Source organism: Mus caroli, unplaced genomic scaffold (assembly GCF_978045245.1).
Source record: "Mus caroli unplaced genomic scaffold, Mus_caroli_1 scaffold_11, whole genome shotgun sequence".
NCBI lineage: Eukaryota > Metazoa > Chordata > Mammalia > Rodentia > Muridae > Mus > Mus caroli.
In genome coordinates this window covers 122,231,603-122,244,100 of record NW_028227266.1, presented here as the reverse complement: position 1 = coordinate 122,244,100, position 12,498 = coordinate 122,231,603, and positions in this window count along the sequence as shown.

Sequence of the window (12,498 nt, the reverse complement as noted above, 5' to 3'; positions counted from 1 at the left end):
TTCTCACTCTAATGTCAATACCAGAAGGAGGAGGTTGTCAGGGCAACCCAGTGTGGAGGCTGAAACAGAGTGGAGGCGGGAAGCCCATCCTTGACCGAACCTTAACCCTGTTTGGTTGAACACCCACTGGGCTCTCAGCTGCCCTCTGTATCCTGGTAGCAAGATTGTGAGCATTTGACATTTCTACTTTATTTTTCCTATCCTCCCCCTCTGATAACATCTTCCACCTTCTCCTGACTCTCCCTCCTTCCAGCTGCTGTCTGCCTGACCCAAGTACATCTGCCTGAATTTGTTCTGTTAATTCTTCTGTTAACCAAGCCTGATACTTCCCTTCCCTGGTTTAATTGAAGCTCATCCAGTGGCCAGACTCTATAACAATCCTACAAAATATTACCACTGGGGATAAGGAACAGGGACAAATGTTTATTTAGAATCTTTTAGGCAGGAAGCTTTTTTAACCTCCGGACGTTCAGCCTTTATTGTGCTCTGAAGCTGTCCTTGAGACAGGAGCAGCAGCAGTACCTTCTATTCCTCACTTGGTTGAGAAATAGTCCTTTCCTTCAAGCCATGACCCTTCTCAGGTCATCTCAGAGGACTAACTTGTCTCTGGTTTGCACAAAACACCCAATGTGCAAAAACCAGTTATTCAATATATGCTTCTCTCCAGGAAAATATGAAACTCACAACGGGGAGCACACGACCTTAACATCTTAATGCCCTGGCCACTGGATTGTGTGTTAACATAATTGGCAAAAAGCTCTAAAGTTGCTAACCAGCTTAAAATAAGGAAACAGGATTATTCATGTGCTCAGAAAGGGTGGGAGGGCAGTGGTGGTGCATGCCTTTAATCCCAGCACTTGGGAGGCAGAGGCAGGCAGATTTCAGAGTTTGAGGTCAACCTGGTCTACAGAGTGAGTTCCAGGACAGCCAGAGCTACACAGAGAAACCCTGTCTCTGGAAAAAAAAAAAAAAAAAGGTGGGAGGAGAGTTAGAATCACGGAGAGATGCACTGTGAGAAAGACTGGTTATTGGCCACTTTGAAGTTGACTTCTCAAAAGGATATGGGAAAGACAAGAAAATAAATGGGACATAGCTCTATCCACACCTTGCTTTGAGCTTCTGATGTCAGGGGCTTTAAGAAAACTAATCTGCAGTTGAGAGTGATGGTGATTGCCTACCAATCCCAGCACTCAAAAAGGGTAGATGCTGGAGGACCACAAACTCAAGGTCAGCCTCAGTTACATAAGAGCCAGTTACAACCCTGGACTAGATGAGACTCTGTCTCAAGCAAACAAAGTTAACTTGTGACTGTATAGACCTCAAAATGTAGGGCTGTTACAGCAACAATAGTGCCACTGGGCAAGTTAGAAAAGCAAGAAAGCCAGCTCTCCATGTGGCAGGTGAACAGAAGTGAGCAATGGCATGATGGTGAGTCCTGTCCCAGCCTCCCCCTGTCCCAGCCTCCCCTGTCCCAGCCTCCCCTGTCCCAGCCTCCCCTGTCCCAGCCTTTCCCTGTCCCAGCCTCCCCCTGTCCCAGCCTCCCCTCCCCACCCCCTTCCTTACTCCCACCCTTGGTTCAGAGCTTTCATTTACTTTTGAAAGCTGCCTTACAATCACACTCCTGACAACTCTCTTCATCACCCTGGATTCTAAATTGCACTGGAAATAGCGTGTGAAATGCCAGCCCTCTGATTAGTTCATTTCTGAGCTACAAAATGAGGGTAATCAGAGGGACCATGTGCTCTAGAGGGAGGAGAGGGCAGGGGATCTCTCGAGTGTAATTTTCTAATAAGACTGTTAGAGCTAAAAATGCAGGTTGTTGTTACCCTGCAGGTCCAAGCTCATTCCCCTCCCCACTTCATCAACACAGGCTCTCAGCTCACCTCACCATCACAGCATCTGACCACGCTGCCTTGAGCAAAACCCACAGCCCACCTCTCCTCCCATATAATCCTTGGGTTTTGAGATTAGTAAGACTTTTCTAACATGACTGTCAGCCACATCTGGCTGTGTGTGTGTGTGTGTGTGTGTGTGTGTGTGTCTGTAGCCATGTACATGCCACGGCACACTTGTAAATGTGAGAAAACAACTTACAGGAATCACTTCTCTCTTCCCATGATGTGGGTCCCAGGGAGGAAACTTGGGCTATCATGTTTGGTGGTACTTGCTGAGACATCGCTCCCACTCCGAATTTTAAATAACATTCACAGTTTTCAACAATTTCTTTTTGTCTTTAAAACACCATACTTGTTTGGAATTGGTAGTAGCTTTGAGGCCCACCTTCTCTATTAATTGTCAGGAAGTCTTCTTGGGCAGCAGTTTCAAGCTGCACTATCACTAGCTCTCCTATCACAGTGGGATACCCTCAAGGATGATAGTGGGCAATGGCCAGAAAGACTGTTGTCCTAATCCACATTCTAGGTAGGCTTTATACTATTTTAAAGTCTCTAGAACAGACATTTGCCAGCGCGTGTCTTCCTGGCCAGATGATTGACAGGCCTGTTTGGACCGACTCTCGCAAAAGGGGAAAGTTCTGCTTTTGCTCTTTATCAGGAAACCTCCTGCTATGCAATAATCTCTTAAGCTCTTGGAATCAGGCTTTGATAATTATCAATTAATGACCTTGCTGGCATTTCAGGATGCCATGTTTTCCCAGGGCCAGAGATGACCCTCTTGCTAACGTCTGAACTATCTGACAGTATAAAATTTACTTGGCAAATTGTCACATTTTCCATTGCGTCAAGATTTCCATGACCATTTTAGAAAACATGGGCCAGCCTATGTCCCAGCAAGACTAGAGCTGAAAACACCCTCGAGGGTCTCAAAGCCTGTCCCTCCTTCTGCCTTCTGGAAGCTCTCCAATACCTGGAGCCAATGAACATTTAATTCCAGAACTGGGATTTCACGGAGTCTGGCTTTTAGTACCTAATCATTATTCTCCCCAGGATGTTCCTTCTGGAGAACTTGATTTTCTCCAGCTGCCACTTAAGCACAGGTCTGTGGAAAGCAGTAATGAATAATCGATGTGGTTTAAGCACAAAGCTCCCCAGAGGGAAGGCATCCCTGGGAGCTCTCTCCCCACTCTCTCTTTATCTCTCCTCACTCATTCTCTGCTCTGTTCTGAGCTCTAGGCCTGTCCTGAGGATGGCACAGCCAGGGAGCTTGCCTTCTGGATTCTGGTTAGGAATCCAGTGGGAGTGAGTGAGAGAGATGCCCATGGTGGAGGAGAGAGGCAAGAAAGGTCCTTCAGTTTATGGCCCCTGCCCTGGCTAACACAGTAGCTCCATGGCCACAGCTGCTTTGGGTGGTGCCTCTTCACAGTTCCAGTTCTCAAGAGCGCAGAGAATACCCTCCACTCCTTCTGGAGTTTTCAGGGGTAGTAAGAGGTCTGAGGCTGGTTTTCTGATTTTGGAACTGGTCTCTGGGTTTGCCTAACCCACGCACACTCTGTAAACAGTCCTACCACTGAAGTCTCCTAAACCACATGACTAATTAATTCTATTTGGGGTCAGGATTCCACCTGAATGACAATATGTGGGAAGCCTATCACAGGAGCACAGGAGAATTTCATCTTACTGCCTCCCTGGGTGACTTCATAAGATCTGCTTTTCCCCACTTACTGCAAAGCCTTCTGGATTTCCAGGTTTCATAGATCTCACTCTGTGCTCACCACGGAGAAGGTTCTGGAATGGGAGCTGGCAGAGTCAATAGCAATGGCCTCAAAGTCAATCTCTGGATGGAGAAGGACATTTTAAAAGTGAGGTGGGGATAGGGGTGGCTGGTGAGATGGCTCAGTGATTAAGAGCGCCTACTGCTCTTCTAAAGGTCCTGAGTTCAAATCCCAGCAACCACATGGTGGCTCACAACCCTCTGTAATGAAACCTGATGCTCTCTTCTGGAGTGTCTGAAGACAGCTACAGTGTACTTATACGTAATAAATAAATAAATAAATATTTTTTAAAAAAGTGGGGTGGGAGCACAGTAGACTACTCTACCACCCCTGCTGTTCTGAGGAGCATGCTTTGTGGGGAGGTTGTCATAATCAAGGAAAACACAAATGACTTCCATCGGAACAGGTGCTTGGGGGCTGAGGGTGTAGCATGTGTCAGCATCCGGCATATGTTAGCAGGCAAATCCATCCTTTAAACTCCCTTTTGCACTATTGATGGGCTCTAAGGGTCCTGGAATGCCAGATGCCTGAATTCTGAGAATGATGGAGACAGAGCCTGCTTATTACCCTTCCAGTCACTGCATTCCAGTGCCCAGGTACTCACTGAACAAAATGAATGCAAAACACTTTGATTTTGCATCCAGGCCAATGGGACTCCATATATTACAGATGGACACAGTCCCACAATGGAGTTGAGGAAGTCATTTGCAATCAAACACATCCAGGTTTAAATCTGAGAATGCATTACTCCAGTTATATTGCATTGCCTCAGATCCTTGCCTTTCAACGGATCATTTCCCTGTCTGGAGGAGAGATTCCAGAACTAATTCATGCAGGGTGGATTCATTGAACTGGGTAAATCTTTTAGCCAGCACATACTAGGAAGGTCCAGGGTCACAGTCATCATGCTCACTAGCATAATAATTTGCCCAATGGATGGTTCCAAACATTGGCACCTTCTTGAGAAGAGAGGGACACAGCCATATCACCAGCCTGGAAGGGGAGGACTCAGTTTTCCAGGGACATATGTTGATGAGATAACCTACTTTTTGCAAGCAAAATGTGTCTGCAGAAACATTACCTTGACTTGTTGTTTCAATCACTTCCATATCTCCCTTTGCTATGACTCCCCTCATTAAGAAAGCAGGAGTCTCATCATCAAGTTTCTAGAATCAATAAGAGAAAGAGGTACGAGGTGGCAGCCTAGTCTGCCCTTAGGCTCATTCACTTCTAAGCGCCAAGGATAGCAACCTGGCCATGGCTTGCAGGATGGCAGACAATAATGAGGGACTTCAGCTGCCCTGTGCATCTCATTACCCACACAAAGCTCTGCTTTCTAGAACTCTCAGTTGGACCTGATTCCTGCTCTGTGGTTTGCCTGCTCCTCTGTAACTTTCCTCTGCCTGATGGAACAGGAGTCATCAAGGGGTGACTTGTCTTGCTGGTCACCTCCTGCTGTCTCATTCCTACCTAGTTAGGTTTCTGTTGCTGGGATAAAATCAGGACCAAAAGCCACCTGGGGAGGAAAAGTTTGCCTTACTTACACTTCCATATCATAGTCATAATCGAAAGAAGCCAAGGCAGGAACCAAGAGCCAAACCCGAAGCCAGGACCATGAAGAAGCACTGCTGACTGGCTTGCTCCCCCATTGCATCTCATATACTTTGCTTTCTAGTACACCTCAAGACCACCGACCAAGGGGTGGCAGCATCCACAATGGGCTGGGCCTTCCACATCAATCACTGATTAAGAAAATATTTCACAGGCCAATCTGGTGGAAGCATTTTCTCAATTGATTTTTCTCTTCCCAAATAATTCTAGACTATGTCAAGTTAACACAAAACTAGCCAGTATTCATGCTCACAGGCCAGTCTCATGGAAGCAGTTCCTCACATAAGAGTCCCTCTTCCCAGGTGACTCTAGGTTGTATCAAGCTGATAAAAACTAACTGTATTGGGGGTTTGGGCAGAAGATGTCTGGGGGAGGGGGGTGGTGGAGTAAAGAAACTGCTCACATGACATGACATGATATAACTATACCATGCTGCATGGCATTGTTAAGGGGAAAGTTTTGTTGTAGATGTAAGAAAGAAAAACCAGCCAGAGGTATTTGGAAAAGTTCAGAGCAGACAAAGAGGTAGGCTGAACATGTCCAGCAGGCTGGAAGTGCCAGGGCTATCTTCCAGAGAAGGAGAAAAACCAGAGATAGAGAATAGAGAGAGCAAAGTGAAAAATAGGTGATGGTGGGGGGGGGGGACTTGCCGTTTTAAAGAGAATAAATGGTATCTGAGAGGAGGAAAACCTAGGGAGATGAGAAAGGCTAGGATAGTAGAGTAAACTGTGAAATGTATAAATACTTGTGATGGGGGAGAGGGGAGGAGAAATGGAAGCCAGTATGTGCTTTGATATGCAGCTACAAATTTATGTCAATGGAACTAATATGTCTCTTTTGTCAGAGATAAGGAAGATGGGTACCAGGTTCACAGGTTCTTGAGGAATGTTGGTTTTATCAAACTACCAGAAATATTCATAATAATGAGTTCAGGTTGAGCTCATTTCTGGATATATGGATTGCCTTTTGGAGTTTGGGTATTGGAGTTTTCTTTGGACCTAACACTAACTGGCACAGGTATCATGGTAATAGATGCATGTCTCAGAACACTGGTACTTCTGCCTGATACCAAACATCAGTACTATCCCAGCCCAGGCAGGCTGACCCTAAGAATATCTGTCAAAAGCTATTCAGGGGCTGGCAAGATGGCTCAGTGGTTAGGAGCACCGACTGCTCTTCCGAAGGTCCAGAGTTCAAATCCCAGCAACCACATGGTGGCTCACAACCATCCATAACGAAATCTGATGCCCTCTTCTGGAGTGTCTGAGGACAGCTACAGTGTACTTACGTATAAATCTTAAAAAAAAAAAAAGCTATTCAGAGTGTGTTTTGTGAACTTTCTATGGAGAGAGGATTAATCACTTATTTACCCCAGGCAGAGAACAAACAACAGAACAAAAAAAAAATGACTCCAACAGAATCTAACTTGGTAAACCAATATGTTTAACTAAAGTTACTTACAGGAGTATAGCAATTTACAAAGCTATACCACTAAAGAGAATGCCTTTGTTCCTTCCTTAACAACTGTTAATTGTGTATATATCTGTGTGGTTGAGGGTGGAAACTTATAAAACCCACCACCTAGCAACCATTAACTCTCTATAAATGCTTAGAGAGGGGCAGGCTTGCTGCGGACTGGCCTCAGTTGGCCCCCCTCAATCTGAGGGAGAAATCAGGGTCCCGGTACAGGTGGGCAGGAGTCGGCAAAAAGGTGACAAACAGGCGCGAACACAAGGGAGTGTTGTATCTGAATGTAATTTGTCAAAGTGAGCATCAGTCTTATATATTACAGAAAACAAAGAAGTGATACATTAAGGCGATCCAAGGTACACTGAAGTTATCTGATGCAAAATTACTTTTACAACAAAACAGATGAATGCATACTAAAAGCTAACAGGAACCAACTGGGATAAAATCAAGGTTAACAACCAGGATCAAAAGCAGCCCCACCTAAGGTCAGCTTAATCTTAGAAGTCAGAGGCAAGGGCTTCATGCCCTTGCCATAGTTCTAATGCTAGTCTATTGTTAAACCCACCACCAGGGGTCCTTTAGTAAAAACCTGATTATGCTGTTCCTCTGGGCCTAGTGAAAAACATGCACTAGGGGAATTCCATTCTGCTAACCCTTTCATGAATAATACAATACTCCAGTTCCTCCTTAAACCACAACCCACCTTCTTCCTAGGCCATTGTAAATTCCTGTGTATGGGAGTGAGTCGGCTATTGTTCTAATTATTTACTATGTAGACTAGCCCTGAGATTTCTAGCTCTATTCAAGTAAATTGTAATGCCTGATTACTTTCACGGTCTCTACTAGAGGTAAATTTGAATGTTACTGTCTTAGTTAGGGTTTTACTGCTGTGAACAGACACCATGACCAAGGCAAGTCTTATAAAAAAACCACATTTACTTGGAGCTGGCTTACAGGTTCAGAGGTTCAGTCCATTATCATCAAGGTGGGAGCATGGCAGTATCCAGACAGGCATGGCGCAGGCAGAGCTGAGAGTTCTACATCTTCATCCAAAGGCTGCTAGTGGAAGACTCACTTCCAGGCAACTGAGGTGAGAGTCTTAAGCCCATACCCACAGTGACACACCTATTCCAACCAGGTTATACCTATTCCATCAAGGCCACACCTCCAGATAGTGCCACTCTCTGGTCCAAGAATATACAAACCATCACAGTTACTGAATATGTAACATTCTTATTAAATTCCAAACTCAGGGTTGGCTCAAGGACTGCCTAGGACATTGGAACACTGGTGGAGGCTAATCTAACTTAGCAATATGTCAAAATCAATCCTTAAAGGCACTTATAATAAAACAATACTGAAAGAAAGCACACAGATCCATACAGCCGACTAATACAGGGACAAGTTTGGAGCGTTCATTTTACAGGATGCCATGGTTCCAGGAGACTAATTTCCCCGTGAACTTTCGCCTCAGGACTGCGTCCAAGCTTTTGGGGTTGTCATGCGAGTCACTACTGGAGTGGGTGTGGCACAGGCTTTTGTAAGTCCCTCCCATCATGTCAGAAAGTTAATAAGTTAAATCTTGTGCAGGACTACTGTAGGTCATTGTCACCTAAATATTAGGTTGCTATTCTCTTTGTGGCCTCCAAAGAGTATCCTGGAGATCTTTCCATGACATCTTTGTCTACTCCAGACTTACCACCATGAAAGCAAGGACATGTGTCCTTTCTGCACTGAGATTCTTGGTGACAGGACTCTGACTTTATTAAACACATTGCTGCAGTACTTTGTATAGACTGATTTTTGGTTTCAGTGACTGGTTTCCACTGAATGTCCTGGTTTCAGGTCTGTACCATCTGTGACAGGAAGACCAAGGACTTAAGGTCACTATTAAGTGAGCTGGCACTGAAACCCAAGTGACAGTAGGGTGCCAACAGAAGCATAAGTATGTGTCTAGGCTATGAATCATGGTTAGTAACTGATGGCCAGGGCAAGATTTTCAATATTTGTGTGCTTCATTTTCCTTATCTATAGAAGTGAAAGCATAAAAATATCTTCCCATAAGGTACTTGGAAAGATTCTCTTAAATAATCCCAGAAGATCTTGGGAAATTCCCAGGATGTGGGTATGTTTAGGAAAAAAAAAATCAGAATACAGAATGCTTTGTCACACACACACACACACACACACAGACAGGGATATTAATAGATACTCAGAAATGCCAATAAGGGTTATGTAAAGTAATGGCTAATATTATTATGAATAACTCTTTAAAATAGTTTGATTATGTGCATATGTGCATGAGTTTGTATTCATGAGTGCAGCGCCTACCAAGGCCAGGAACTGGAGTTATGTCTTAGAGTCTCCTGAAGGACAGAGGACTACTATAGCTTGTTCAGACTTAAGTATGAAACGTGAGTCCTCCAACATGCTAAAGTAATATTGTCACACTCTCTGCTAAAACAAAAACAAAAACAAAAAAAAACCAAAACACAAAAAACAAAAACAAAGTGAAAATTACAAATTTTCACCAGGTATAGTGAGTGGTACATGGTTGTAATTCCAGGAGGTGGGGAGGAAGATGTCAAGTTAGAGGCCAGCCTGGACAAGTTACTGATATCTTGTTCCCAAAAAGAAAAATAGGAAAAATTTTGGAGCCTACAGAGCCCAAAGTGGTGTATAGTAAAAAGACCAATAAACTATGTTGGAGCCCATTAGGGGAGAGTAAGGAAGGGTAGGGAAAGAGAAAGTGAGGAACCAAGTCATCCAAGCCCTCCACGGAGATCATCTACCCTCTAGTTTCCTACCTTCTTCACAGTTACAAGCTCCTTGAGGTCTTCGAGCAATGTCAGGATGAAAGAAGCTGACCTGCCCCTGGGAAGCCCAGACATCTGCATCTTCTTTCTACATAGGACCCACCAATGCCAAAAGACTGAGCTTCAAGCTCACTCAAGCCTTGTGGAGTTTATACAGGTTATTTTCACGTTAATAAATAATTTCAGTTGGCTATTCTTGGTTGTTAACTTGACTACATCTGGAATGAACTAAAATCCAAAACTGGAGGGCACACTTGTGAGGTATTTTTGCTTAATTTGAAGTAGGTAGCTCCACTTCTAATCTGGATTTTTTTGAGATAGGAAGACATATGCCTTTAATTTGGATCTCGTAGCAGAAAGACACACCTTTGATCTGGGTCAAACCTACTGGAAGCCTATATAAGGTCATAGAAGAAGGAGGCTTTTGCTCTTTGCCTGCTTACCCTCGGCTTGCTAACAAGTCTCTTCCTTCGCTGGCGTTAGAGCCTACGTCTTCAGGTTTCCAGCAAATAAAGAAGACCAGCTGAGACATCCAATCTTGTAGACGGAGCAACTGTTGGATTCTTGTTCTTCCCATTCATAGCCATCATTGTTGGGTTGACTGGACTACGGCTTGTAAGTTGTTCTAATAAACTCCATATATAGATGATAGATAGATAGATAGATAGATAGATAGATAGATAGATAGATAGATACTGATTCTACAAATTTTGTTACTTAAGAGAACTCAGACTAACACACACTGAAATAAAAACTCCTCCCAACTCAGACCTCTTCCATCACAACAGCAATGCCCATCTCAAGAAAGAAGGAAGAAAGTAGATATTTCTCACTAGGAGTTTTCTCAATTCTCCAGTCTTTATTCTTTCACTTATTTTTGTTGATTTGAGGCAGAGTTTTGTTATGCAGCCCAAGCTGAACTTGAAGTCCTCCAGACTTAGCTCCCTGAGGTCTTGGATGAGAGGTATGTGCAACCACATTGACCTTGCCCTACCATCTCTGTGTCTCTTGGTGTCTTGAGATGTAGAATAAGGATCTAGTCCCTATATAACTATTCTACAGATACATCCTACTGCTCAGAGCAATCCTGAAATCCATGCATCCCATAGCTTGAATAGAACAACCTTCTCTGACATCTGCCCTGAGGCAGAGAGAGAGGCCAGCAAGTAGTCTTTCCTTAGCTCTGGACCTGCTGGCTAAACTTGGCTGGGCCTCTGTAGCCTGAGTTTTAGCTGATGGTTTTTATTTTTTCCTCTGTAATCCTCTACCTCTATACCCATGAGTGGAAGACTAATAGTAAACAATTCATGGGGTTTATGTGAGAATTAAGTGGGGCAATGGAACCAAAGTCCCTAGGAACAAGTACACAATATGCTGTCTTCCAATGGTAATGTTTTTATTTTATAGAGATTGGGTCTTATGTAGCCCAGGCTGGTCTTAAACTAGCTACATAGTTGAAGCTGGCCTTGAACTCTTGCTCACTCTGCTTTTATATTCCAAAATCTAGAATTATAGATGTGTGCCAGCATATGAATTTCTTTATATCAGAATTTTCCCCTGAGCACAGCTGTAGGTCAGCAGTAGAGTACTTATCTTGTGTGCCCCAAGAACAGAAAATGTGGAAAGTAATTTCTTCACTTAGATCAATAACATAACAGGGTAGTAAGAAGGTAAGAGAGGGCTGGCAGGATGGCCCAGCTGTGAAAGTACCTTCCTCTAAGCCTGGTCCTGTGTTCAATTTCTTTTTTTTTTATGTCATGTGTATAGTTTATTATGAACACTACAAATTATAAATATTACAAATATAGTTTATTATAAATTAAAAATAATTCATGATTTTTTTCCATTAATTTCTTCTAATTGGCCATTGACAGGAAGAAAAATTTGACCCAAGGCTACTCTTTAAAAGAGTGAACTAGTCTTAGAATTCAGGAGATGCTTTATCAAATATTTCGTGTGTGGTAATGTTCCAACACCATCGAAATCAGAGAAATGAACAAAGACTAAAACCCTTCTGAATGAACTTGCCATGTGACAGGAAGGGGAGGGCAGCTTCACTTATGTCCCAGAGAGAACAGCTGGCAATTTTGTACAACAGCATGTAGAATATTTAATATTCACTTCCCACACAGTTCTGTCCCACACTCTCTACTCTGGCAGATTGTTTTATAAGAAATCTCTCCTAACTTCTTTTTTTTTTTAATATTTTTATTACATATTTTCCTCAATTACATTTCCAATGCTATCCCAAAAGTCCCCCATAGCGCCCCCCACTTCCCTACCCACCCATTCCCATTCTTTTGGCCCTGGCATTCCCCTATATTGGGGCATATAAAGTTTGCAAGTCCAATGGGCCTCTCTTTCCATTGATGGCCGACTAGGTCATCTTTCGATACATATGCAGCTAGAGACAAGAGCTCCGGGGTTCTGGTTAGTACATCATGTTGTTCCAACAATAGGGTTGCAGATCCCTTTAGCTCCTTGGGTACTTTCTCTAGCTTCTCCATTGGGAGCCCTGTGATACATCCAATAGCTGACTGTGAACATCCACTCCTGTGTTTGCTAGGCCCCGGCATCGTCTCACAAGAGACAGCTATATTTGGGTCCTTTCAGCAAAATCTTGCTAGTGTATGCAATGGTGTCAGCACTGTGTTCAATTTCTAGATCCACATGTTGGTAGAAGAGAACCAGTTCCCTCAAGTTGTTCTCTAGTCTCTGCACATAACCATGACAAATGTGTATCTACCCATCCAATACAGGTTTTTTAAACTAAGTAATTAGCAATTTGTGAGATTGGTGATGGGCATAAGAAAGGCTTGGATGGGACATATTTAGATTCTTTTTATTCATCATTATTATTGTTATTTTCATTATGTGAACCAATGAGTTTACTGGAGCTAAAGAAGCAGGGGAATCCCAAAACAGCTGCAA